The following is a 25,362-nucleotide window of genomic DNA, read 5'->3' as shown; positions in this document are numbered from 1 at the left end:
AGGGCTGTCACTGCTGGACTGCTGCTCTGAAGAAAGTGCTGCCCTGTTGTGCTTACCTGCTGCCTGCTGCCTTCTTGCCTGGGTGTGAAAGAGTGGACCTGCATCTCTTGAACCTAGAACCCAGAATAACTCCAAGGGCTTGTTGGTTGGCTTCCTGATATGAAGCCTCAAGGGCATAACAGGCTTTCAAAAACCTTGCACCTGCACTTGGACTCTGCCATCTGTGAGTCTACCCTTCCAAGTGGTGCCACCCCAGTCCTGGATGCTTGGAAATGGCTTAAGGTGCCCTGCCAGCCTATGTGGATCCAGTGGAACCGACATATCTCCTTTGCTGTTCAGCACAACCTTGTGCAGAACCAATGCATCTCCATTGTTGCGTGGACTGGACCTGTAACAAAGACTTTTATCGCCACCGCAGCCCATCAGAACTGCCACTGCATCTTCGGTGCAGGCCCTGTCATCCATCATTGAAGATACCCTTGAAGATGATGCTGGACTCCGCATTGCAGCCCCACAGCTCTTCGGCACAGATGTATCACCCTGACTGTGCGCTTCATCTTTAACACTGGACTTTGCATCGCAAGCCCCATCAAGGGGATCCTTGATGACAATGCAGGTCTTCGCATTGCAGCCTCACCGCATCTCGGAAGCAATCTGTTCCTCTGGCTGTGTGATGCATCTTCAACGCAGATTTTCTCAATGCTCTGTGTTAGACCTGACATGCTTTAGGGTGGTCACCCCTAACTTTTTGCCTGCCTCCCTCCACTTTTTGGACTCTGTTTTTGCTGGCTTTTAGACTCTGCGCACTTTACCACTGCTAACCAGTGCTAAAGTGCATATGCTCTCTCCCTTCTAAACATGGTAACCTTGGATCATACCTGATTGGACTATTTAATTTACTTATAAATCCCTAGTAATGTGCACTATATGTGCCTAGGGCCTGTAGATTAAATGCTACTAGTGGGTCTGCAGCACTGGTTGTGCCACCCACTCAAGTAGCCCCTTTACCTTGTCTCAGGTCTGCCATTGCAAGGCCTGTGTGTGCAGTTTTACTGTCACCTCGACTTGGCATTTAAAAGTACTTGCCAAGCCTAAACCTCCCCTTTCTCCACATATAAGTCACCTCTAATGTGTGCCCTAGGTAACCCCTAGAACAGGGTGCTGTGTGGGTGAAAGGCAGGACATGTACCTATGTAGTTTACCTGTCCTGGTAGTGTAAAACTCTGAAATTCGTTTTTGCACTACTGTGAGGCCTGCTCCCTTCAAAGGCTAACATTGGGGCTGCCCTTATACAGTATTGAAGTGGTAGCTGCTGATCTGAAAGGAGTAGGAAGGTCATATTTAGTATGGCCAGAATGGTAATACCAAATCCTGCTAACTGGTGAAGTTGGATTTAATATTACTATTCTAGAAATGCCACTTTTAGAAAGTGAACATTTCTTTGCACTTAAATCTTTCTGTGCCTTACAATCCACGTCTGGCTGGGCTTGGTTGACAGCTCCTTGTGCATTCACTCAGACACACCCCAAACACAGGGTACTCAGCCTCACTTGCATACATCTGCATTTTGAATGGGTCTTCCTGGGCTGGGAGGGTGGAGGGCCTGCTCTCACACAAAGGACTGCCACACCCTCTATTGGGACCCTGGCAGACAGGATTGAACTGAAAGGGGACCTGGTGCACTTCTTAGCCACTCTTTGAAGTCTCCCCCACTTCAAAGGCACATTTGGGTATAAAACAGGGCCTCTGCCCTACCTCATCAGACACTTGCTGGAGATGAAACCTGAACCAGAAACTACACCCTGCCAAGAAGAACTGCCTGGCTGCTCAAAGGACTCACCTGTCTGCTTTTAACAAAGGACTGCTGCCTTGCTGTTGGCCTTCTGCCTTGCTGAACTCTTGTCTGGCTGTAAAAGTGCTCTCCAAGGGCTTGGATAGAGCTTGCCTCCTGTTCTCTGAAGTCTCAGGACCAAAAAGACTTCTCTTTTTCATTTGGACTCTTCGTGCGCCAAAAATGTTGACGCACAGCTTGCTCCGCGGTGACAAAAACGCCGCACACCGACGCTGATCGACGCAACGCATTCGGGGTGACCGGAACTTTGACGCACGGCCTCGCAAGGACAACGCCGCCCGACTTCCAGAGGGGAAATCGACACGACGCCTACCGTGAGATCGAAACTTCGACACACAGCCTCGCGGAACGACGCGCAGCCGGAAATCAAGGCGAAGAATACACGCACAGACCCCGGGACATCTGGTAATCCCGCGACCCACAGAAAGAGACTGTCCGCGCACCGGAAAACGACGCACGACTTCCCCGCGTGAAAAATAACAACGCAAGTCAGTGTGTGCACAGGAGAAATCGACGCACACACCATGCTGCCCTTTGCGGAGATTTTCCACTTTAAACCAGGTACTTTGTGCTTGAAATAGACTTTGTTTGCTTTTTAAAGACTTAAGACACTTTATATCACTTTTCAGTGATATCTCTACAATTTCACATTGCATCTTTATTCGTTTTGACCTGCAATTATCCAGATAAATATTATATATTTTTCTATACACTGTGTGGTGTATTTTTGTGGTGCTATATGGTGTTATTGTATGATTTATTGCACAACTTTACACATTGCCTTCTAAGTTAAGCCTGACTGCTTGTGCCAAGCTACCAGAGGGTGGGCACAGGATAATTTTGGATTGTGTGTGACTTTCCCTGACTAGAGTGAGGGTTCTTGCTTGGACAGAGGGTAACCTGACTGCCAACCAAAAACCCAATTTCTAACACTCTGCAAATCAGGATGCAAGGTACTTTGTTCAGCAGGTCTAACTGGGTCCCTGTAGACTCCATTACGGTCAGCCTGAATTTTGTCCGGGTCTGGCACCACCAGATAGCCACAGTTGGTGCTTTGTGCTTTTTGGCACTATTTTTACTCAGATCTTTAACTTGAACATCTCTGATTCTACTAATTGGATTATTGTAATTTTATTTACTTAAATCAGTTCTATTTTTCTAACTTGGGGTAGGATCCTTTTTGTTTGGTGTTTTCACTTTTATTACTGTTTGAAGTGTTGCACAAATATGTTACACTTTGCCTCTGAGTTAAGAGGGTTGAGCACAGGTTAATTTAGAGTTGGCTTGTGCTTCACTCTGACAACGATTGTGGTGGCTGCTTGAACAGGGCTCACATCCCAATTAGCCATGAGCCCAATTTCTCACAGCCACCCTATGGCTGACAGGTGTAACACATACGAATGAAATAACAGCATTGGTTACTGCGAGCGGTTCACCTGAAATTGCTTTATAAGCTTTACCTGGTCCTAGTGAGATTACAGTTTGAACTACTACTCATGTAGTTTCTCGGTTTCAATGAGTATGGTTTAGCCTTTTGAACCTGAAACTATAAGAAGATAAATTAATATTGCTAATCTAAAAATTGAGTTTGGAGAACTTTTACGGGGTACAATTGATATGCAAAGGCTGCTCATGTATAATTCAGATGAATTCAATATTTGATCAAATAAGCTGCTAGATGTGCAAGTGAAGCACATGGCAGACTTGTGGAATTAGTAGCAGAATGTGGCATAGACATGTATAGAAAGAAGTATTTACATGAACATTTTAGAATGGATTTTAGTGAAGCTGAAAAGAAGAACATGGGTTTATTGACTCTGCAAGCACATATCAGAGAATTAATTGATTGCATCAATGACTGGAGAGACGAGTAAATACAGAGAAAATGGCAGAAAATGAGTTATATTAGAAGGAAAGAGATTGATACTGAAAATAAAGTCAAAATGGTCATGACTGAACCTGAAATGGAAATGGCTGTGACAGAATTTCCTTTGTAACAAGTTCATGGAGGAACATATGTGCATTTTCTTTGCACTATGTCTGATCTCTATACATTTACAATGAAGTTCTCAAAACTGAGAGGGGAACCAGATGAATGCTAGACAGAGATTGAAAGACCAGTGACCATTTCGAAAGTGCTTTGAGTGGATCTGAACACATTGTTTGATGTTATTGTTCCTAAAGATGGGTGTACTAAATGTAAAGCAGCTGTTAATTGACCAACCAAGGAATCTCAAGGAGTGGCTCTCAGTATTGGTTCAACTCCTCTTGCGATGGAAGAATGCAAAGCATTGATAGAAGATCTGAATGAAAGGTGCCAGAGAACAAGGTGAATTGGGCAATGATTATGATGCCTATGCAGGAGCCAAAAGAGTCAGTGCATCAATACTACTGTGAGATGCTTATATAGGTTTATAAAAAGTACAGTGGATTCAAAGATCCATTGAGAGAGTGTTAGTGGATTCATATTGGCTTTCATATTGGATTTGCATCCGGAGCTTAGTTCTCATAGTCAGCAGGGTGTAATGTATTGCAACACCAGAGTATTGATGAAATACGAAGTATGCCAAATGAGGTATGGACCGCTTTGATGCTAAGCAGAAAAAGATTAAGGAGCAGTTGATGGTTGCACAAACAGACTAGCTTCAGAACAGTGACAAGAATTAGATGGTGAATTTGAGTTGTGATTCTGGTTTTACTGATGGTGCAAATTTTGGTGTGAATTAAATTTTTTGAATGGAGAGAATGCAGGGAGTCAATACACAAGGAAATAATATGTTGTCTGCACAAATTGGGAATGTGAGTTAGCAAGGCAGAGGTAGAGGATTTTTTATTAATTCTGGAACAAATGTGAATATCAACATGCTTAAAAAAGTGCTAATTGTCATCTCTGCTGGGAAAGTGGTCACTGGGAGAGAAAGTGCAGAGAAAATCCAGATTGAATCTAAAATGATTTTATTCCTCAAATGCAGCTGAATGGAAACCAGCAATGCCCCAGCTCGACAGGCAGCAATGCAAAATGTGCAAATCATGGATAATTCCATATGAGTATGCTTGTAGCTCCACTGTTTAAACAAAACTTGATGTCCCAATACCAGAATTTAGGTTTGAGCAGAATCAGTTAATTTTAAATAATAATAGAAAGATTTGGAATGTCTGCATCTGCTATGTAACTCAGCGCTGGTGTGTGCAGTACATTGGTTACCTGATAGTCACCTCCAAAACAAAAGAAGATTGCACGTTGGATACAATTGTTATCTTGAACCATCGTGCTGACAACAAATATAAGGTTTCACCTATAAATATGCAGTAACGAGAAGTGATTTACCTTGCTCATCATATTGAGGAAGGGGCAACAAAAGTCGCCATAGAACGCCTTTGTGCAATCCTAAAAATGAATCTTCCAACTCCCAAGGGGAAAGTGAGGATGTTTTTTGGAAATAGCTAGCTACTGTCATCAGTGGATTCTAAATGTTTCCTTGATTGCAAATCTTTTAGTAAGTCTCACTCATTGGACGAAGAATGCATAAGTGCCTTCCTAGAACTTAGAGAAAATCTCTGCAGCGCACTATATAGGAATACCATGTTATAATAAGGGTTTTTTATTGCTTTGCCATGAAATAGCAGGGTGCGCATTTTCTGTTCTTGTCCAAGGTTCAAGAGCATGGTGGAGCAAAGGGACCTCTCACTTCTCTGCTATATTAGATACAGTAGCCGCAACTCTTCCTTGCTGTCTAAAATCTGTTGCAGCTATTGTCCTGTCAATAGAGCAAAGTAAAGACATTGTGATGGGTGACACTTGCTGTGTTAGTCCCACATTCAGGTGAGAGTTTGCTGACTCGTACACAAACTCAGCACATGACATGGCAGCTGATAACACCTAAATCAGTAAATGTAATACTTTGAATACTGAAGAAGATGATGAAGAATCAGAACCAATTGCATTGATGTAATAGAATTGTGTACCCAACCAAGAGCAGACCTAAAAGACAATATGGTACTTTTGATGTGGTAACAGTCAAATCAAAAGAACAAGAACAATGTAAATCTGAAATGTAAATCTGAAACTGATGAAACAAATAATTTGAACTGTTTTTTGTTGAATCCAGAACAAGCAACACTCAGTGAGCTTAGAGAGCTTCAGGAATTAGTACCAGAGGATGGAAAGAGAAGGTGGGAAATAACTGTTTGTTAGCATGATTATAATGACATTGGGTAACCTTTAGAACACCAAGATGTACTTCCTGATTCAGTGAAGCAAACTATGGCAAAATCTCACTACCTGATATTCCACAGCTTGTCTTGGTTTCCCATGTCCTGAACCCAAATCAACCAGGTCTTCTGATGAAGGGAAGCTGTTTGTAGGGGGCTTGAGATTTGACACCAATAAGCACAGCCTGGAGCAGGCCTTCTGTAAATAATGAAAAATGAGCAACGTCATTGTGGTGAAGGACAGAGAGACTGGAAGATCCTGGGGCTTTGGCTTTGTTACCTTTAGGAACTCTGATGATGCCAAGGATGCACTGCATGGTATGACTGGTGAGATCCTTGATAGGCAGCAGATCTGTGTCGACCTGGCAGGCAAGTCCTCTGGCGGAGGCCGAGGTGGTGGCGGTGGATAGAAAGGAGGATCTGACTTTGGCTGAAGATACTCTTGAGGAGGTGGAGACAGCTAGATATGGAGGTTCCTCCGGGGACTAATACAGAGGTCGTGGAAGGAGCAGCATATTTGACCGATCAGGCAGCTCCTGTTATTACAACTGAAGTACCACAATCTTGTACTTATTGACCAGTCCGATGCCCAGCACAGAATCTTATGTTGTTTTGTCAGTGCCCTTCACAAGATGGTCGATTCTTCAAAAATGCAATGTTTACTTGGGTGAAACTAAGCAAGCTGTGGAATCTTCTAAAAAGTGCATTATTGACTTCATGTGTTAATATTCCCTAGCGAAGCAGGGTACATCGGCGGATGTGCGATACCGCTCTGCAGCATCCTAAAGAACTTGTTTTACTGTAAAGTAATGACTGATTCTTGGCGCTTTCCATGAAAGGTTCTTAATGTCCTTTTTGTGCTGGAAGAAATGTATATTCAGCGTTCAAAGTGGTTAGGAATGATTGTGTACCCAATTCTTTTTTGCTGCATGAGCCCTAATAAAGACTGTCTATGGCAAAATTATTACATGGACAGACTCATGTAGGGAGAGATAATATGGTGAGGATTGTTAAGAAGTATTGGCATAATAGTCACTTTTGAGCTGTAGTAGAAGATCTATATCAAAGATGCATTACTTGTCAGAGAATGATTCAGGGAAAACAAACATGAATGACCATAAGTCACATTATGTTGAAATGCCTGTTTGTAATGGGTTTAGATATATTTTAGTGGTTGTTTGCTAATTTTCGAAATGGTGGAGGCCTATCCAACTTGGAGATGCAACAGCATGACTGTGGCCAAACTATTGCTAAGAGAATTGATACCTCGATTTGGCATGACAACTTCTATTTCAACAGACAGTGGTACTCACTTTAAAAATGAGATCTTGAAGCTATTATCTACAGCTTTTCAACTCAACCAAATGTTTTACTGTAGTTATAGACCAGAAGCATCAGGAATAGTGGAAAGAGTAAATGGCACCATAAAATCCTGGCTACCACAGTGTGTGCCTCACCAACTTTAAAATGGCCAGGTGCATTTCAACTTGTGGTGATGAGCATGAGAAGTACTCCAAATAAAAAGGCTGGTCTCTCACCAAAAGAAGTTTTGATGGAGAGGGTGATGAGAATGCAGTGTACTCCTTCAGTAGCACTGATAACTTTTTATTGGTTTACTGCAAAGGTCTGTCCGAAATTTGTCTCCCATCAGGTGAATGTGGCACACAAAGCCCATAAAGTAGTGTGAAAGAACCAATCAGAGGACTACCTGTCCGATATCACCACGGGGGCCAGGGAGGAGCCTCACAATGTGCTGCAGCTGTGCTTTTCCCAGGCACTATAAGGCGCATCAACATCCTCGCTGTGCGGTAGCCCACAAAGGAGTGTGAAGGACCCAAGCAGGGGACTACCTGTTCCAGATCACTATGGGGCTGGGGAGGAGTCTCACAAAGTGCTGCAGCTGTGCTTTCCCCAGCCACTATTACGCAGAAGTCAATGTCCCCGCTGTGCGGAATGCGTGCGGCCGTGCCTAGGCAGAGCACAGACCAAGGACAGGCCCATCCTATGCCCATCAGTGCCAGGAAGTGGCAGGGCCACCGCCCTTAGCCTCGGGTCAGCCATCCCTGTAGAAGTGAGACCGCTTCCTAACTGTGGGTATCCTGAGCATTTACAATGGGGAAAATAAAGTCCACCGAATCCCTAACGGTGCCAGGTTCCAAAACCAAATTAGCAAAAAAGCATGCAGCTGAAAATTGTATGCTTAATCATTTACTAGAGAAGGTGGAAGACATGTTGGAAGGTGAGTGAGCTGAGCACAGGAGAGGTAAAAACGAAAACTCTAAATTCATTTGCTTTCTAAGTAAGAAGGAGGTAAAGAATAGTGACTACACCAATTTCCCTGGCATCAGCCCACATGTCGTGGAGCAGTCAGAGACCAATCAGCAAGTCAATCCAATAACAAAACAGTCCCCCACCAGCAGCAACCATTTACCATCACGGGATACAACAGCTAATGAAGCTCTTTTCACATCTGCTATCCCGTGTAGTAATCGCTTTGCCCCAGTAACCACTGTAGAGATGAACAATCAGCCGCTATCACCTGCAGATGCACAATTACTATCCAGTTACTCGGAGAGCCCAGCCCCCCCTAAGGAGGAAGATCAGCGATTTGAAAACTGCTCTACAGGCGACCATTGACAAAAGAAGTCCAGTGCTACATACTGCAACCTGGTGACTAGGTATTGGTGAAAAAACAAGTTCACAAGAATTGCTTGGAACCATGTTGGCAAGAGCCCCATCAAGTGACTCTCATGACTAACACTTCTGTGAAGTATGCTGGAATCCCACAGTAGATCCATGCATCTAATATGAATATAGTGAAGACTGCAGATGAAGAAATGTCACAATATTAAGCTCAAGTTCCTTGCGTAGGTCCAGAGAAGGGAGAAAGAGAAATAGCTGAACCTGTTCTAAAGCGATCCTCATTTCTCTCTGGTGAAGAAAACAAAAATCAGAACCAGGACAAAGACATTTTGTTATGTTATGTAATGTTATGTCTGTTTGTATAGTGCACTAATCACCCATGAGGGTATCCAGGCACCTCGCAGGAGGGTAGGGGGTGGTCTCCCGAGGTGAAATTACTGTAATAGCCAGTTCTTCAGATTCTTGAGAAAGTCAAGAAGCAATGAAGAAGCTCTGATGTGCTGTGGGAGGTCCTTCCATGCCTTGGGGGAGATGTACGAGAAGGCACGACCTTCGGCTTTGTTTTAGCATATGCAAGGTATGTGTGCTAGTAAGAGCTCAGTTGAGCAGAAGTGTCTGGAAGGTTAGTGGAAGTTACGTCATTGTTCTGGTAGATGGGGCCCATGTTGTGTGGTGCTTTGTATGTGTATGTGAGGACCTTGAACTGAGTGTGTTTGTGTATGGGGAGCCAGTGGAGTTCTTTGAGGTGTGGAGTGAAATGGGTGTAGTGAGGTAGGTTTAGGATGAGTCTTGCTGCAGCATTTTAGATGGTCTGGAGCCTGTTCCAGAGCTATTTGGTTAATCCCAAATGGAGTGTGTTGCTGTAGTCATGTCTGCAGGTAATCAATGCCTGTATACCTTTCTTCTTGCTGTTCCCTGGTAGTCACTTGAACGTTTTCGTAGCATTCTCAGAATGTAGAAACAGGTGGAGGTCACCGCGTTTACCTAGGCATTCATGTCAAGCTTGTAGTCTAGGATGATTCCAAAGTTTCTGGCAAGGGTGGTAGGGGTTGGTGTCGTGGCGAAGTCTGCTGACCACCAGGTGGAATCCCAAGCAGAGGTTTTCCTTCCAAAGACCACCATTTCGGTCTTGAGTTGAGCTTGAGACAGATTATTTTCATCCAAGTGGTTACCGTGGTCATGCAAGTGGTGAAGTTGTTTTTTGTCACAGGAGTCTTGTCTGTCAGAGAGACTATCAGTTGGGTGTTGTCAGCATATGTAAGGATATTGATGCTGTGTGATCTGATGATGTTGGCCCATGGGGTAATGTGGATGTTAAAAAGGGTTGGGCTGAGAGAGGATCCTTTGGGAACTCCACAGATGAGGTTCTAGGTTTCCGATGTGTAGGGTGGCACACTGACTTTTTGTGTTCTGCCTGTGAGGAAGGAGTAGATCTAGTTGAGGACATATCCTTCAATGCCTATTTCATGTAGTCTTCTGATTAGGGTTGGTTGGGAGACTGTGTCAAAGGCTGCTGAGAGGTCGAGCAGGGTGAGGGCTGCTGTTTTTTATGTTGAGGATCATGCTGATGTTGTTAGATGCAATCAGAGCAGTCCTGGTGCTGTGACTGGGTCTGAAGCCTGGTTGAGTGGTGTCTAGGAGTTGGTGTGTATGTCAAGGCAGTAGGTCAGTTGCTTGTTGATGGCTTTCTCCATGACCTTGGCTGAGAAGGGTTCTAAGGAGTTGGATCCGTAGTTTACCAGCTGGGTGAGGTCTGCTGACAGCTTCTTAAGAAGTGTGTTGACGGCTGCTTGTTTCCACACCTCTATAAATGTTATGGTGGTGATAGAGGTGTTCACAATGAGGGTGAGCGCTTTATTGATTGTGGAGGCATCCGTGTTGTAGATGTGGTGGGGGGCAGGGTTTTGGCGGTCCCCAAAGTAGACAGTTTCCTTGATGTTGGTTGTCTGTTCTGTGGTGATTGTTTTTCATGTAGTCAGGATGTTTCCAAGGTTTTTTGTGGGTAGGCTGGAGGCAATGGTGTTTCTGGTGGATGCTGGTGCAGTGAAGTCTTTGATGATTGTGAAGATCTCCTTGGAGCTATTGAAGCTTTTATCTATGTGCTCAACTCTGTCCTTCTTCTTGGTTTCTCTGATCTGCTGGTGGTAGCACATCAGTACTGCTTTGAAGGTGTCCTTGTCTGTTTCTTTGTGACTCATTTTCCATCTTCTTTCCAGTTGCTTGCAGTGTTGCTTGGTTGAGTGTTGTTCCTCAGTATACCTGCTTGCCTGCTTAAGGGGTCTCTTTTAATTGCTGTTTCAAGGAGCCAGTGCAGTTTGTGATTCACTTGTCGACCTGTTTCATGCCATTGTTAAGGTTGCGGGTGGGGTTTGTGCAAGGTGTCAGACCAGTTTCATTTTGAGATGCTGCTCCAGCTATTTCTGGCCAGGCTGTTGGTGGTGGGTGTTGCTTGGTGAGGAATGTTGATTTGAAAGTGGATGGTGTGCACGGTCAAGGTGAGAGATGTGGTTGTGAGGAATTTGATGTCATTGAATGGCGGAAAAGACGGGGTGAGGGTGCTCCGGTGGAGTGTGTGGGTCCGACGACATGTTGCATCAGTCTGAGGTTTCCTTATCTTTCGAGGAGTGTGATTGATCCAAGGTCGTTCTGGTCTTCCAGGTGGAAGTTGAGGTCTCCTAGTAGAGTGTATGCTTTGGAGTCAATGGTGAGAGCGGGTGATGAAATTTGCAGTGCTGTCGGTGAAGCTAGCTTCTGGTCTAGATTGATGGTAGACAAGGGTTCCATTCAGGGAGAATGTTGCCAAGATTCATAGTTTGAAGTGTAGGTACTCCATGAAGTAGATCGCGTACTCTGTGGTTGTGGTGCAACTGAAGTTTTTTTTTTAAATTATTGGAATTCCTCCTCCTAGTTTGTGTTGGCAGTTCTATCATGAGATCTTGTATTCTGCCAAGATGGCTGTGGTAATGTTAGTTGATGACTCAGTGGTTAGCTATGTTTCCAAAACTTTGAGGAGGTCCGAGATGTCATTGTCGAGAATGACCTAGATTTCTGTGGCATGTTTGTGGAGCAAGCAGATGTTGAGGAGCATGCATTATAGGTCGTCTTTGGGTATGTGTTTGCTAGTGGGTGTGGGGAGTACTGGGTGTAGGTTGGGTGTGTATGAGTGGTATTGGCATGGAGGGTGAGTTGTTGCATGTGAAGCAACAGTGGGTGCAAGCGAAGGCTCCTTCTGTGTTGTGCTGTGCGGTACAGGAACAGTTGGTGGGGAGGGTGCACCGAGTTGACTGACTGGAAGAACGCTGCAGTTTACTGTTAGGGAGTGGTTGGACTAGGGTTTGTGGTGCTGGGCGTGGTCCAGGCATTGGCGGATGTACATGGATGCGCTTTTAGCATGCTAGTGGTCTGTTTGCTGTCTGGCCTCACTGTGACTGCCACTAAGTAAGTCCTGGGAGAAGCACAGGGGGAGGTGAGCAGAGCTTGGCAGGAGCATGGGAAGGAGTAGGTGGCCTAGGAAGGAACAGGTAAGTATAGGGAGTGGTAGAGGTCGCAGCAGAAAAAGGAGCACAGGAAGGGGGCACCAAAAAGATATCAAAATGGCACAGAATAAGAGAGCAATAGAGAATAAAAAGAAGCAAAGGTCAGAAAAAGACACAAAAGGCTAGAGAGCAAAAAGTCAAAAGTCAAAAAGAGTAGAGTAAAATGCATAAAGAATAAAGAGTGACAGACCAAAAAACAAAGAGTTAAAGGCAAATAGAGCAAAGAGTGAAATGCAAATAGAGCAAAGAGTGAAAGGCAAAAAGAGGAAAGAGAGAAAAGGCACAAAGGCAAAAAGAGCAAAACATGAAAGGGCACAAAGGCAAAACAGAGCAAGAAGTGAAAAGAACATGAGGCAGAAGGCACAGAGGCTCAAGTGAGAGCTAGAGGGCATGTAAGAGCAAAAGATGAAGTGAGTGCTAGAGTCTAGACTGATCAGTGGACTGGTCACAGGTAAGTTTATGGAGGGTTGGGCCAGGGCACCTGCCTAAACATTGTAAAATCATGAACAAGAAAAACAAGAAACTATAACTCCGGGGCGTGGCCTGTAGCCAAGCAGGTATGGTGCTTGACTGGTGAGGTCTGAGACAGAGCCTCCTTTCAGGGCTCCCTGATGCATCTAGGAAACACGAAGTGATCAGCAGTGTTGATCTGCACAATGGGAATACTGCCAGCACCCATCAATGAGGAATTAGTGGTGGGGCTTGACGCATAGCAGTGAATGATGGGGACCGTCTTGGGACTGTGCACCAAAGCAACCAAAACGAGGCTGCACTGAAGTTATGCAGACCAACGCAGGAGCCACAAGTCTATCGAAGGAGGCAGGCCACCTGGACCCCCAAGGTGAAGACAATACAAGCCACGAATGAGGAGCAGCAGAAACAAGAATGACCCTGCATACTTTCAGGGTGCAGCAGCAGCAGTGAAGAAGTGCTGTGCATCTATGAGTGGAGTGTAGCTTGGTCTAAAACCCCGTGGTCCGAAAGAAGAAAGGACTTATCCACTGCCCTTGGCCTTTTATGTAGCAGACACCCATAACACAATATCCCTAAACAAACACCAGGACATACTCTAATGGTACTCTCATGGTCAATAAAATTCAACAGTCAGCTCATGGATAACCTGTGATAGGCTATCTGCCCTCTAGTGAGAGTAGGTGTAAAACATTAAGGGTTTGTGTCCAGAGAGATGAAATCCAGGACTCTGCTCTTTGAAAAGACAGCCCAGGCACCTGAAAAAAATCTCTGACTTCTGGAGACACCCCTCCTTAGAAAAGCAAATAAAGACCACTGTGTCAATGAAAAAGGGGAGGGGTCCCCCTATACAAAGGATGACTTGCAACAGCATCTTAGTGATCTCCACAACAACCTCCGAAAGGCCCTGAAATCCAACCTGGCTGATGTCTCGAAGGAGATCCACGCGCTCGGAGAGAGAGTCACAATCAATGACGACAACATCACAACTATGAAGCAGGATGTTGAAAAATCACAAGAGTCAGAGGCGAAAATTTAAACTGAAATTGCACAACTATGGGAGAAGTGTACTGATCTTTAAGGCAGATCCGAGAAGGGACAATATTTGAATTTGTGATGTCAGAGAATTTGAGGAAGGAGAAGACATACGATTCTGTACTAGAACTGTTTTGCACCATACGTGATGACCAGGAGTTAAATATACCTATCATTAGAGCACACAGAGTTGGGGCCCCTTGACCAGCTGGAAACTCAAGGCCAAGAGACATTAAAGCCAAAATTGGTTCATCCCAGCTGAAAGACAGGGTCATGAATGTGGCCAGAAAAATGGACAATATTTCAATGTGACTACACGGTTGAACTATACCAAGATCTCTCCCAAGCTATGCTAAACAAACGCCACACATTGGCCCCTGATACAACAGAGCTGTGCAAACGGCAAATGCACTACCAATGGTTCTGGATGGACTTGAAAACTTACACTATTTGTACACTGGAAGAAATGCAGAATATTCAAGGGCTGCAACAGAAGAGCTCAGCACCTCACCTGGCAGTGACACAGAACAATGATGGAGCCCTAAAGAGAAACCCAAATTGTTGCACAGAATCATGCATACATGACTTACCCACAGATTGCTAATTTCTATGTGAAAGCCTCAATAAGGTGCCACTGACAGATTTGGAGAAGTGAGGGCTCTAAGACCTTACATTGTGTTAATAGCCATTACTTGACACTGCTGTTTGTTTGAATGTTACACTAACAAGTTATTCAATGCATCCTCTCAGGTCATCGTTACAGAGAGGGACCAGACATTCAGCAACAAAGACCTTCATCTGTATAGCTGGAGTAAGAGATAAAAAGGTGACAGGGGGGATTCAGTGGGTGAGCAATGGCCACTGATCAACTGAGTCTGTGCCTGGGTCACTTCAGTTCCCTTTCTCGTCATACCTAGGTAATCAACATGGGAAAGTATTGGAGGAGAAATGGGGAAAGGGAGGGGGAGTTTATTCTGTCCTACATACACAAAGGGTTACCTTGAGCAACACAAGGCATTAATTCCTAGAGCCGACCAACTATGACTTTAAAATGCAAATTTGAAAAGAAGTATAATCGAAGCCCCATGATCCAGCACAAGATACCGGTAAACCCACTAGATGGTTAGAGTAATAACATTAAAAGTTAATTAGTTAAATTCCCCCATTAGGCAGCACCGGATGTTGTGCCTCCAGGGGATGCACCTTAGGGCCTCTGAGATGCAATTGATGAGAAACAAAACTTACCCCACCCAAATATTAGCCTTTATTAATTCGAAAAAAAGTGGGGTTATGATTGCAGTACGGAAGGAAGTTCCCTGCGAAGTAACACACTTTTTTAAAGATAACACCAAGGGCTGCTATATCTACCTCGAGGGTCTTCACCAGGGGAAACCATATAACATACTCAATGTCTACGTAGCCAATCAAGGTCAGGACACTTACTTGGCTCTGCTCATCAAATTGCTCGGTGTATGGACACCTACCTCACTAGTATGGGTTGGAGATTTTAATACAGTACTATACCTCCAGCTGAACAGTCACCCGCATGATCAGTACTTACTGGGCTCGATGTCACCAGGCCCCTACAGAGCCTAAAACACTTTGGCATGATAAACATTTGGAGACGCAAATACCCAGACATGCAGGAATAACATTTTTGTCTTCCACGTACACAGTTCCTACTCCTGAAATGACCTTATGTGGTGAACCCTAGACCTTGTGAAAATACAAAGCCTGTCACACACAGTGGGATAGCAGTATTGGGCCGTTCTACAGTACTGTGGGGGAGGAGCATAGTCAGGCAAAAGAGCAAATTGAAAATTCAATAAGTCCATACTTAGAGCTTGACTGGTCCAACATTTCCTTGGGGACACAATGATACGCTATTTCAAGGAGACCAAGAAGGAGGAGGTAAAACCCAATACAAAATGGGATGACTTCAAAGCAATCCTTCAAGTACAGTGAATACTAGATAGAACCAGGCAGCCCAAAATGTATGGGGATCACAAAGCCTCCATGGAGGCAGACTACAAAGCCACCATGGACAGTCACAGAGACACAGGCTCCTTAAGGGGCTTGCAGGAGCCCATTGCTATTAAGGGGAAGCTAGACTTACAAACCACAGAAAAGTCAGAAAAGGCACTGTTATGCCTCCTACAAAAAATGTATGTGCAGGCAAATAAAATGCATACATTGTTAGCATGGAGACTCAGAGGTCAAATTCTCTCTAGGCAAATCCACGCCCTTCGGTGAATGAGTAACACAAAGCTGAACAGCACTAAGGCTAAACTCTGTGCCTTTGAGGACTTTTATGCTGAGCTATATCTAGAGGAACCCATAGATTCCAATGAAGCACAGCCCTTCATTGCAGACCCACAGCTCCTGAGCCTAAACAAAAGTAATAGTGACAAGCTTAAGGAGTTAATTCAGCTGCAGTCCTTCCTCTATACCTTAACAAGTCCCGGGGCAAGGTTACTTCACAGATTTGTTTCAATAAGCACTTCAAGTAGATTTTGATTCAACATTTAAAGGCCCTCTCATGTCACTTTTGTTTTCATTCCAATAAGTGACACTGTCAATGCCAAAGACCAAGATAACCCTAGTGCTGAAACCAGGAAATTGGCCTGAATGAGTTTCATATCGACCTATCATTTTGCTAAACTCAGACATACATTTTTTTACAAAGATCCTAGCAAGTAGACTTTTACCCCATATCCCACACTTGATAGATCCAGACAATTTGGGGTTTGTCATACTTCGATAAGCAGGGAGTAGTATTAAAATGGTGCTGCATCTGAGAGAAAAGGCCCACTCAGATCCATTGTCATGGTGATACTGACAGAGCTTATTGGACTTTTCTCTTCAAAGTTCTGAATGCTAAAAGGCTTGGACTCCATATGATAACTTGCATAGAGGCCAGCTACAGATCACCTAGTGTCTGAGTCCTGGTTAACAGGAGAGGATGAGAGGGATCCCCCTACTTAGAGGAACATGGCATGGAAGTCCGCTGTCACCGTTACTGTTTTTACTCGCGGCTGAATCTTTGGCTGCAACCATTTAGGGACAGGCCAAGATAGAGGGGATGCCCTTTGGTGAGAAACGGCATACTATACACCTGTTTGCGGATGACATACTCCTCCCAAGGGCGATGGAAATCTTGAATAAATACACCAAAATATCCAAGTTTATAGTGAACCTAGAGAAATCTGAAATGTGAATTGTGAGCTTGCCAACAAAAATGCAAATGGAGCTGACAAGAATGCTTCCCCTCAGTTGGGCTGCAAGCAAGAAACTCAAATATGCAAGAGTGTTTATTACCTCACACATCACCAATTATATGCCGCAAACTATCCACATCTTTTAAATGCCATTAAAGCTGACTTGCCCTGATGGAAGTCTTTATATATTTCCTGGCTAGGGAAGTTGGCAGTCATTAAGCAAAACATTCTTCCCTGACTGCTCTACCTTTTTCAGGGGCAACCTATCAAGATCCTGGAGAGTGAACTAAAATTCCTTCAGAAATCCATTGACCGGTTTATCTAGAGGGGAAAGTGAGTGCGAGTAACAAGTATGAGTGTGCTGCGAACTGCTAAAAGTAAAGGAGAGCTAACACTTCCAGATATCCCAAAAATATTATCAAGCAGCCCAGGTCAGAATATTTTTTCAATAGTCCCTTTACGAAAACGAACGCACTGAGTACATATGAATGCAGCTGTAATGAGACAGGCATCTTGGGCTGTACCGTAGGTTCCAAAACAAGTGAAGCTGGCAGTTTCCTATGATTCAAAAATACTTAAAACCTCATTTAAGGTCTGGTACTCCCTTACTAAAACCCCCAAACTAAGTGCATTCCCATCCCACTTTACACCTTTGCAAGGAAACACAGATTTCACCCCAGAGACGAAGAGGTAGGGCTTCTTGCATTGGTTTAGGGGATGTCACAGGATCTATTCCAAGGGGGCCTTGATTAAGGATTTCCTGGAATGGAAAAAAAACTTTGGAGTGCAGGAGACTGAGTGGATACGACACTTCCAGCTGCATCACTCCATCCTTTTCCCCACAATAATTTGGCGGCTAATTGCATGCTGAAAAACGGACCTACAGGTCAAATTTCCAATATCTATGCCCACCTGATGGAGGAGGCAAAGGGCCCAGAGTAATCATACATGAGGACACTTGAACTGCCCAATCCTGCTGAAACAATGGCAAAAACTCTGGGGAGATATAGCATCCTTGGGTAAAAGTGTACAGCATAGGGAATACCAACATAAAATAATGATGCTGTGGCCCACCACACCAAGACATTTGAAGTGCATTTATGGTCATAATGACGGGCTGTGCTGGAGAGAGTGTGGCCAAGAGGGTGATGTGATCCACATGTGGTGAGAATGCCTCAGGTTAACTATTTTCTCAAAGGAGGTCCTCAGCTGTATTAAAGGAGTGATGGGTTATCCATTGCAATCAGTCCCAATAACCACAATCCTAGGCCTCTGTTCTGTGGGCTACAACCATATGTCAAAGGGAGATTGGAGAGTAATCTTTAATATGCTTCTTGCATCAAAACAGCTAATAACACAAACATTGAAATTATCCAAGATCCCCTCAATCTATGAATGAGCCAGCAAGCTGTGGGGTTTGATGGCTATGGGAAAATATACTTGGGGACTCCACAAAATGGATCATGAATTTGATAGTCAATGGCAGATCCTGGTTGATTACCTGGAGAAGCCAGACTGGGTCTGAGAGGTCCCAAATCATTACAATCACTTCAGTTAACTTGAAGGGGAGGCACAAATGTATATCTAATGAAGGGTGACCTCTTCTTACTAACTAAGCAAAGAGGCATAAGATAATTAACTCACTCCTTGAAATTACTGTGAAACAGGTGGCTGTGGATAATGAGTGGACCTGATGGTGGGGCGAGGATAAAGGATTGGGAGGGAGTGCGGACGGGGGGTATTCCTTCAAAAATGAAAAATGGAGTATCATGTTGTGCATGCTCAGTTCAACCAAAGCTTTTGACTGTATATAGTTATTTATTGTATTGATCTTTGTTCTGATTGTTATGCTTTGAGATATTTCATTAAAAACTCTTGGGAGGAAAAGAACCTGAAACTCTAGGTCGTGAGCAACTAAATGAGAATATTTGAGTTTCAAAAATCCCCAAGGGAAAGTGGTTCTCAGTAAGTCAAATTGCAGATGCAGATGAAAGTCACATCCTTTTGCAGGTGAAGAATATTCAGCAATAGTCACTAGAGAATCTGAAGATGCTTGCCCTGAATCTGTGAGAAAAAGCAAAAGACTGCACTGGAAGACACAAAAGACACAGTCAATCAGAAAAGTATCAAAGACAATTGAAACAGACTCCAAAAATAGTGAGAGTGAATCGCCTGAATCTAAAAGACCAACGAGAGAGAATACCAAACAGAAAAAATCATATAACCTGAATAGACTTATAGTCTCTACAGATGGAGAATCAGATGTGGAAGTCTATGATTTGACAATCTGTTGTCAATTCATTTTTGAAGAAGAGCTAGAAGAACGATCCTGGATGTAATAAAGCAACGGTTGTAACTGAAATTTTTAAAAACAGAAGAAGATAATTAATTTGTTTGTTTTTGTATTTGAAGTATTCAGATGAAGACAGTAGGCTTTTTTTAAACTGACTTTGAAACTGAAAATTTTAAGAAATTGAGATTGATTCCTGATTTTGTACCTTTCTTGAAATTGGGTTTGTTGTACCATTTTTATTTTTGCTTAGCAGAAAGATGGCTACTTGCAGACAAAGTTGCTGCAAAAATGTTAATGATAATAATAATCTTAGATGGCCGATTGTTTTGTTTGATTTCTCCAGCTGGATACGCTGCACCACCAGAAGCTGAATTAACTACTACTACTACACACAATGACATAGTACACATGAAGTTAACACAAAGGGTTGAATCTATAGGTAACTATAGGGAGAATGTGTGTTCAAATCAATTATATGAATATATGAGCATCATGAATGTTTTTGTTAGTGTATGGTAGAAAATGCCTGTCATCAGATCTTTTGGATTTTAACACTCTGTTGGAAGCGTTTTCTGCATCTGTAGATCCTGTGAATTGTACACTTTTTTCTAAATACTTAAAGTTGATTGCACAAGCTAACTTGAAAACTAATCAGATTACAAATGAGTTTGTGTTTAGATTGAGTGAAGAGGAGCATGAGTTTATTAAGGAATACAAAGAGAGAAGAGGGAATAATTTGAGAGATTGAGAAGATGTGGGTGAGAATAAATTGCAAATTGAGTCTCAAGAGAAATTTAGAAATTCATAGGTACATCTACGATTGAAAATAGAGTATGATAGAAGAGGAATGCTGTGTATGCTGCGTCAGAGAGCACAGGGTGCTAGTCCAATAGAACTGGTTGCATAAAGTGAGGGTGAAAGGAGTTATGTTGTTTATGATATATTTTTCATTGGTGAAGAACCTATATTTAGAGGAATTATTATGGTTATGGTAAGACTGTCTATTTTAACATACTTCATATTTGGGTATGAAGTTGCTACCTTGCATTGGTATTCCTTCAGATTTACTACGTGAATTAGAAGAAGGACGTTGGTTTGAAAAAGTGAAGTGTGTATTTGGACAAATTGCGGTAGATGTGCTTGTTGTTATCATTCCAACTATTGGTGTGGATTTGACTATGGAAATAATGCCAATGCGTGCTATGATTGTGAATTTACTCATACAAAACAATAGAAATTCAGCAGTTTTAGTACAGTTATTTCAAGTAATTATAACTCTTGACCTAAGGTAACTATGACTCGTACACCCGAACCTAACTATACCGTCTCTGTAACCTTTGTTTTTTTAGTGAAAAAATAAATATATATAAATATTTATATATATATATATATATATATATATATATATATATATATATATATATATATCTGAGACCAAAGGGAGGCTGCTGTAACACAATGACCCATATGTAACTCGTCGCATCTTTTTTTCACCACTGCTGTGCAGCATCAACACTACATACCCATGTTTTCGCTCTTTGCTGATGCTGAACAGCATCCACAAGAACCATGGCTAAGCCAATATGGTCTATATTGGTAGAGCAACAAAGAGAAACGGATTGTCCTTGTCCTTACTTGTTTAATGTTAAGTTTGATGATAATTAGTTTTTGTTGTTCACCCTTCCTATCTGAATGAAGTTACTTTGAAATAAGCATGCACGCTGAAATAGAAAGCATGCATCCATGAAGCACTGAAATTGTGGCAATCACTGCCTTGATTGTTTTCATTCAAAATAACTGAAAAGCTCCATTCAATGGTGAAGGGTTTGCACACCCTTTCTGTGCTTTTATATAATAATATGTCATGAAGGTGTATTATAATGGTGGGTAGCTTTCTGGGGATGGATGAGTCAATCATAATATCCTGCCACCAAAGCAATGTGTGCACATCCATATTCACTGAGCTGCAATTGTTCACGAGCTTCGTTGGGTTTTCTATGCTAGAGTCTTTGTGTAACTGAAATATGTGGGTTTCTTTTTGTCGTGGTGTTACAGTTAGTTTATTGTGTCAGCTCGGTCCTGTTGTCTGCCCTTTCGCAAGTTATCCAGAGGACAGCAGATCATCTTAGAGTGTGGGGTAACGGAGAGGCTGTGCGCGTGTGCGTGAGCGCGTGCATGTTGGGTGATGCAGGATGTGGGAGTTAAGGCTGTTTATTCCTGTGGATAGGGTTCCGATGTGGATGTACTTAGTGTATAAAATATCCCAATGTCTCTGTGATGCTGTATCATGTGACTGTCTCGTTTATGTGCAACAACTGCACGCATTTTGAAATTGTGCTATGTTCTGTGTACCAAACCCCAGTAACCCAAAATAAAGCAGAATATAAACTTAAATGCTGCAGCCAGTGTATCTTTACTTAGTTCTGTATGGTAAATATCATTCTAATCTAAAGAAGTGTTATTAAAATGACTCGTCTGCTGGAGCAGAGGCAACTGGCTGATACTGAACTGTTTACAATGTTGCTAAAGAGATCATTTCTTTCCTTTTGTTAAGGATTTACAGTATCCGTGCTCTTGTTTATATCGTTTCTCATGACGTGTTCATCCCACGCGGCACACCGATGTAGCTGTCTTGTTTTTTGATCTCCAGGATTTTGGGTTTGGGAAATACAGATTGTGATGCCGATGTGGAACGGAGATCAGTCGAGAATGATGTTGCAATGGAACACTTTCACAAAAGAGTTCTCTGAGAACAGCACTAAACCCCACTTTCGGGGAAATATGAATTTGCATCGTGAAAAGCTTATTGTTCGTCTCTCATATCCCTTGTTTCTAATGTAACCAAACCAGACCATTTGTGCAAAGAACAGATTTCACGAATTAGATTGCTGAGCTTTTATTTAACAGGGGAATAGCATTTACATGTTCAAGTGATACGCCAACCCATTAAACCCTTGCTGCAAAAGACTCATTTTGGGGGGAATTGTTTTGGACCCATGGACCTCATTATGCCACCACTCAAGCATGGGTGGCAGATGCCATGGCAAACTTACTTCGCTCCCAGTAGACAACGATTGTAAAAACTGAAAAGACCGTCTACCCTGTAAATCTTGTCACAGTATCGTCTAGTTACAGCCAAGGAACCTTGCAAAAGCAGCTCTTAAACGCAATCACAAAGGATGCTTGACAAAACAACACACCCTTAAATTGGAGTACAGTCTGTCCCTCTCTTTGTAATTGATGCACCGCTTTGATTGTGGAACAGATGAGGCAGAGTGGAGCAGCAGGGATGACAGGGATATACGTGCCAGTCTCGCTGTGAATGGCTTCTGGGCGCATTCCAAGAGCTGGATGTGTATTGTGCGTTCCTTAGCACAACAATGAGTTTGCTTTGTGTCACTGGTGTGCTTCCGTTGAACAAAAAACATCACATTAATAAGTGTGCAGGAAATCCAGAGACAGATGCATGCGATCTCAAACACATTTAAAATGTAAAATATATTTTACTTGTTTTTTTAGGTTTGTATAAGGTAGCAATCGGCCAGTCATAAAGTTATCTTTCAAAGAGATACTTCGAGGCATTATGTGGATTTTTTTAATTGTGCAATGTAGTATTGTGCATTTTTCCAAGACTAGGGGGCAGAGTTTCTAACTTTTCTCACTGCTCAAGCTGTTGCTCTGCCTTGCGAGAAAGGGAGAGAGCAGAACACCACCAAGGTACTAAGATATGGTGCTGCGGCCCTCTCTCCCTGCGGTGGCACACTTAAAGCTGCCACGCGCTAACGCACACACATTTGCACCATAGTGAATGAGTGTGCGTGATGTCAAGCATAGGAATTAAACTGGATGGGTACTTTTCCAGCACAAAATACTTGCTTCGGCATAGCTGAACAGTTTTCCCACATTGTATTTTCGTTGTACAATGAAGCACATATGCAAACTTGTAAAGGTTTTCAGAAATAAAAATAATTCTCCAAGCTAAGGCCAGTCTCAAACAGGTGCTATTTTTCTGCCTACAAATGTGTCTGGGTTTGATTTACAACACGTTGTGCACTGCTGCATTGCGTTGAAGAAAATTGTGCCGCATTATCCATTTATCTTCATCATGTACAGTGCCATATTTACTAAGTGGCACACTACAATGCAAAGCTCTGCATCACAGTGTGACGCTGTGCAATGCAACGCTCCATTGTAGGACACAAATCTTACTTGCGTGCAGCAAGTTCATTATGTCATGAAAGGCTGCTTTGCGTTGCTTTTCACATCAGAAAGCAACACGAACGTTCTGCTTTTTCTTCAAATTCAGACATTACAAGCCAGGAAAGTGTTACCACCCATGAGGGTACACAGGAAGGATGGTTTTCCCAAGAGGAAGCAGGAAAAAATGGTGAACTTTACTCAGGAGGAGAACGAAAAATGTAATTTCTGAGCTGATCAAACAAAAGAAGTATCTGTTTGACACCTCTAAACTACAATTATTGAGGAAGGTAGCTGTATGAAGAGCTCTAGTAGATAAAATAAAGGGAGTGGCACCTACACTCAGTATTGTTGATGAATACAAGAAGAGGTGGCATGATTAACAAGTGCAGCACCAAGGAACAACTAGCACAGAATGTCAGGGCTGCAGTGCAAATTGGTGGATGTGAGAAAACAGGGCTGATTGCAGAGGCCCCATAACTTTTTGCCCCCATTTTCCACTTTTTGCTGGTGTTTTCCTGACTTTAAAGGTGCCCTGGGTACTGCTAACCAGTCCCAGGGCCTGTGCTCTGTGTAAAATGGATATGCAAATTAGGCTAATTATAATTGGCTAAGTTAACCTACCTATAAGTCCCTAGTATATGGTAGGGCATGTAGGTTTAGGGACCACAGCATAGGTGGTGCACACCTAGGTGCATTGCTGAGGTGCCCAGTGTCATTTTAAAAGCAAGCCTGCCTTGCTGGCTGCTTTTAAATTAAAGTTATATGCAAATTCGACTTTGGAATTAAAGGTACTTCCAAAGTCTTAAACTACCTTATTTTTACATATAAGTCACCCCTAAGGTGTGCCCTATGTGCCCCTAGGGCTGGGTGCCATGTAACTATAAGCAGGGACTTTATAAAAATAGATTTATAAGCCCTGGTGAGGTAAAAACAGCCAAATTCGTTTTTCCCTCATTGAAGTAAATGGCCTTCATAGGCTAGAATGGGCAGACTTTATTTTAAATTTTAAAGTCTCCTTAAATGTTACATACCAAGAATTTGGTATCAAATTGATTGTTGTAATAAATCCCACAACTTCCAGTTGTGGGATTTAATATAACTTGTCCAGGTAAAAATTTTAGACTTTACCTAATAAGTTGCCAATTTCAGCTCTGCATTGTTTTTGCTGCTGTGCTCTGATTGGCCAGCCTGCAGCAGCTTCTGCCAGGCTGCCTTGATGAGGTGTGAAGTGGCCAGACTTCACACAAAGGAATGTGCTTGGGGGAGAGAATCTCCCCTCAGCAGATGGTGAGGCAGGAAGGGGGAGGGCTGCCAAACTAGTCTTCAAAGGCAGAGAAGGACATTTGCAGCACCCAGCAACACCCCCACATCCTGCAACCCCAGACAGCTAGGTGCCCCCTTGATTAGATTAGGAGAGGGCAGGAGAGGGGTGTGTTTATGATTTTTAGCCACACCAGTGGGTGGGCTCAGCCAGATGTAACCTCCAAAAATCAGATTCATCCATGTTGGATTTTTAGAGACTGTTGCCTTCTGGGATGGATTTTTGCCACACTTCCCAGGAAGTGGTCATCACAGGGGGACGACCCTGTCCCTGATTGGAGAACCAGGGCCCCCCTGCTTTTCACCCAGGAGCAAGGATAAAACTGGCAGACCTGCACCCACACCTCAGATCCCCTCCAGAATTCAACAAGAAAGGAACTAAAGAAGAAGAAGGACTGCCCTGCTGGACCCCTGGCCTGCACCTGGACCCTGCACTCAGAAGGACTGCACCAGCTGCACACTTGGGCTTCACCACAAGAAGGACTTTGCCTGGCTTCAACTGGTTCAAGGAGGGACTCCCTGTTTGCTACAGGTGAAAAATTGCTAAACCAGAGTCCCCTGCACCAACTCCTGAAGAAAGCG

Source organism: Pleurodeles waltl, chromosome 4_1 (genome assembly GCF_031143425.1).
Source record: "Pleurodeles waltl isolate 20211129_DDA chromosome 4_1, aPleWal1.hap1.20221129, whole genome shotgun sequence".
NCBI classification, from domain to species: domain Eukaryota; kingdom Metazoa; phylum Chordata; class Amphibia; order Caudata; family Salamandridae; genus Pleurodeles; species Pleurodeles waltl.
This window is presented reverse-complemented; position numbering follows the sequence as displayed.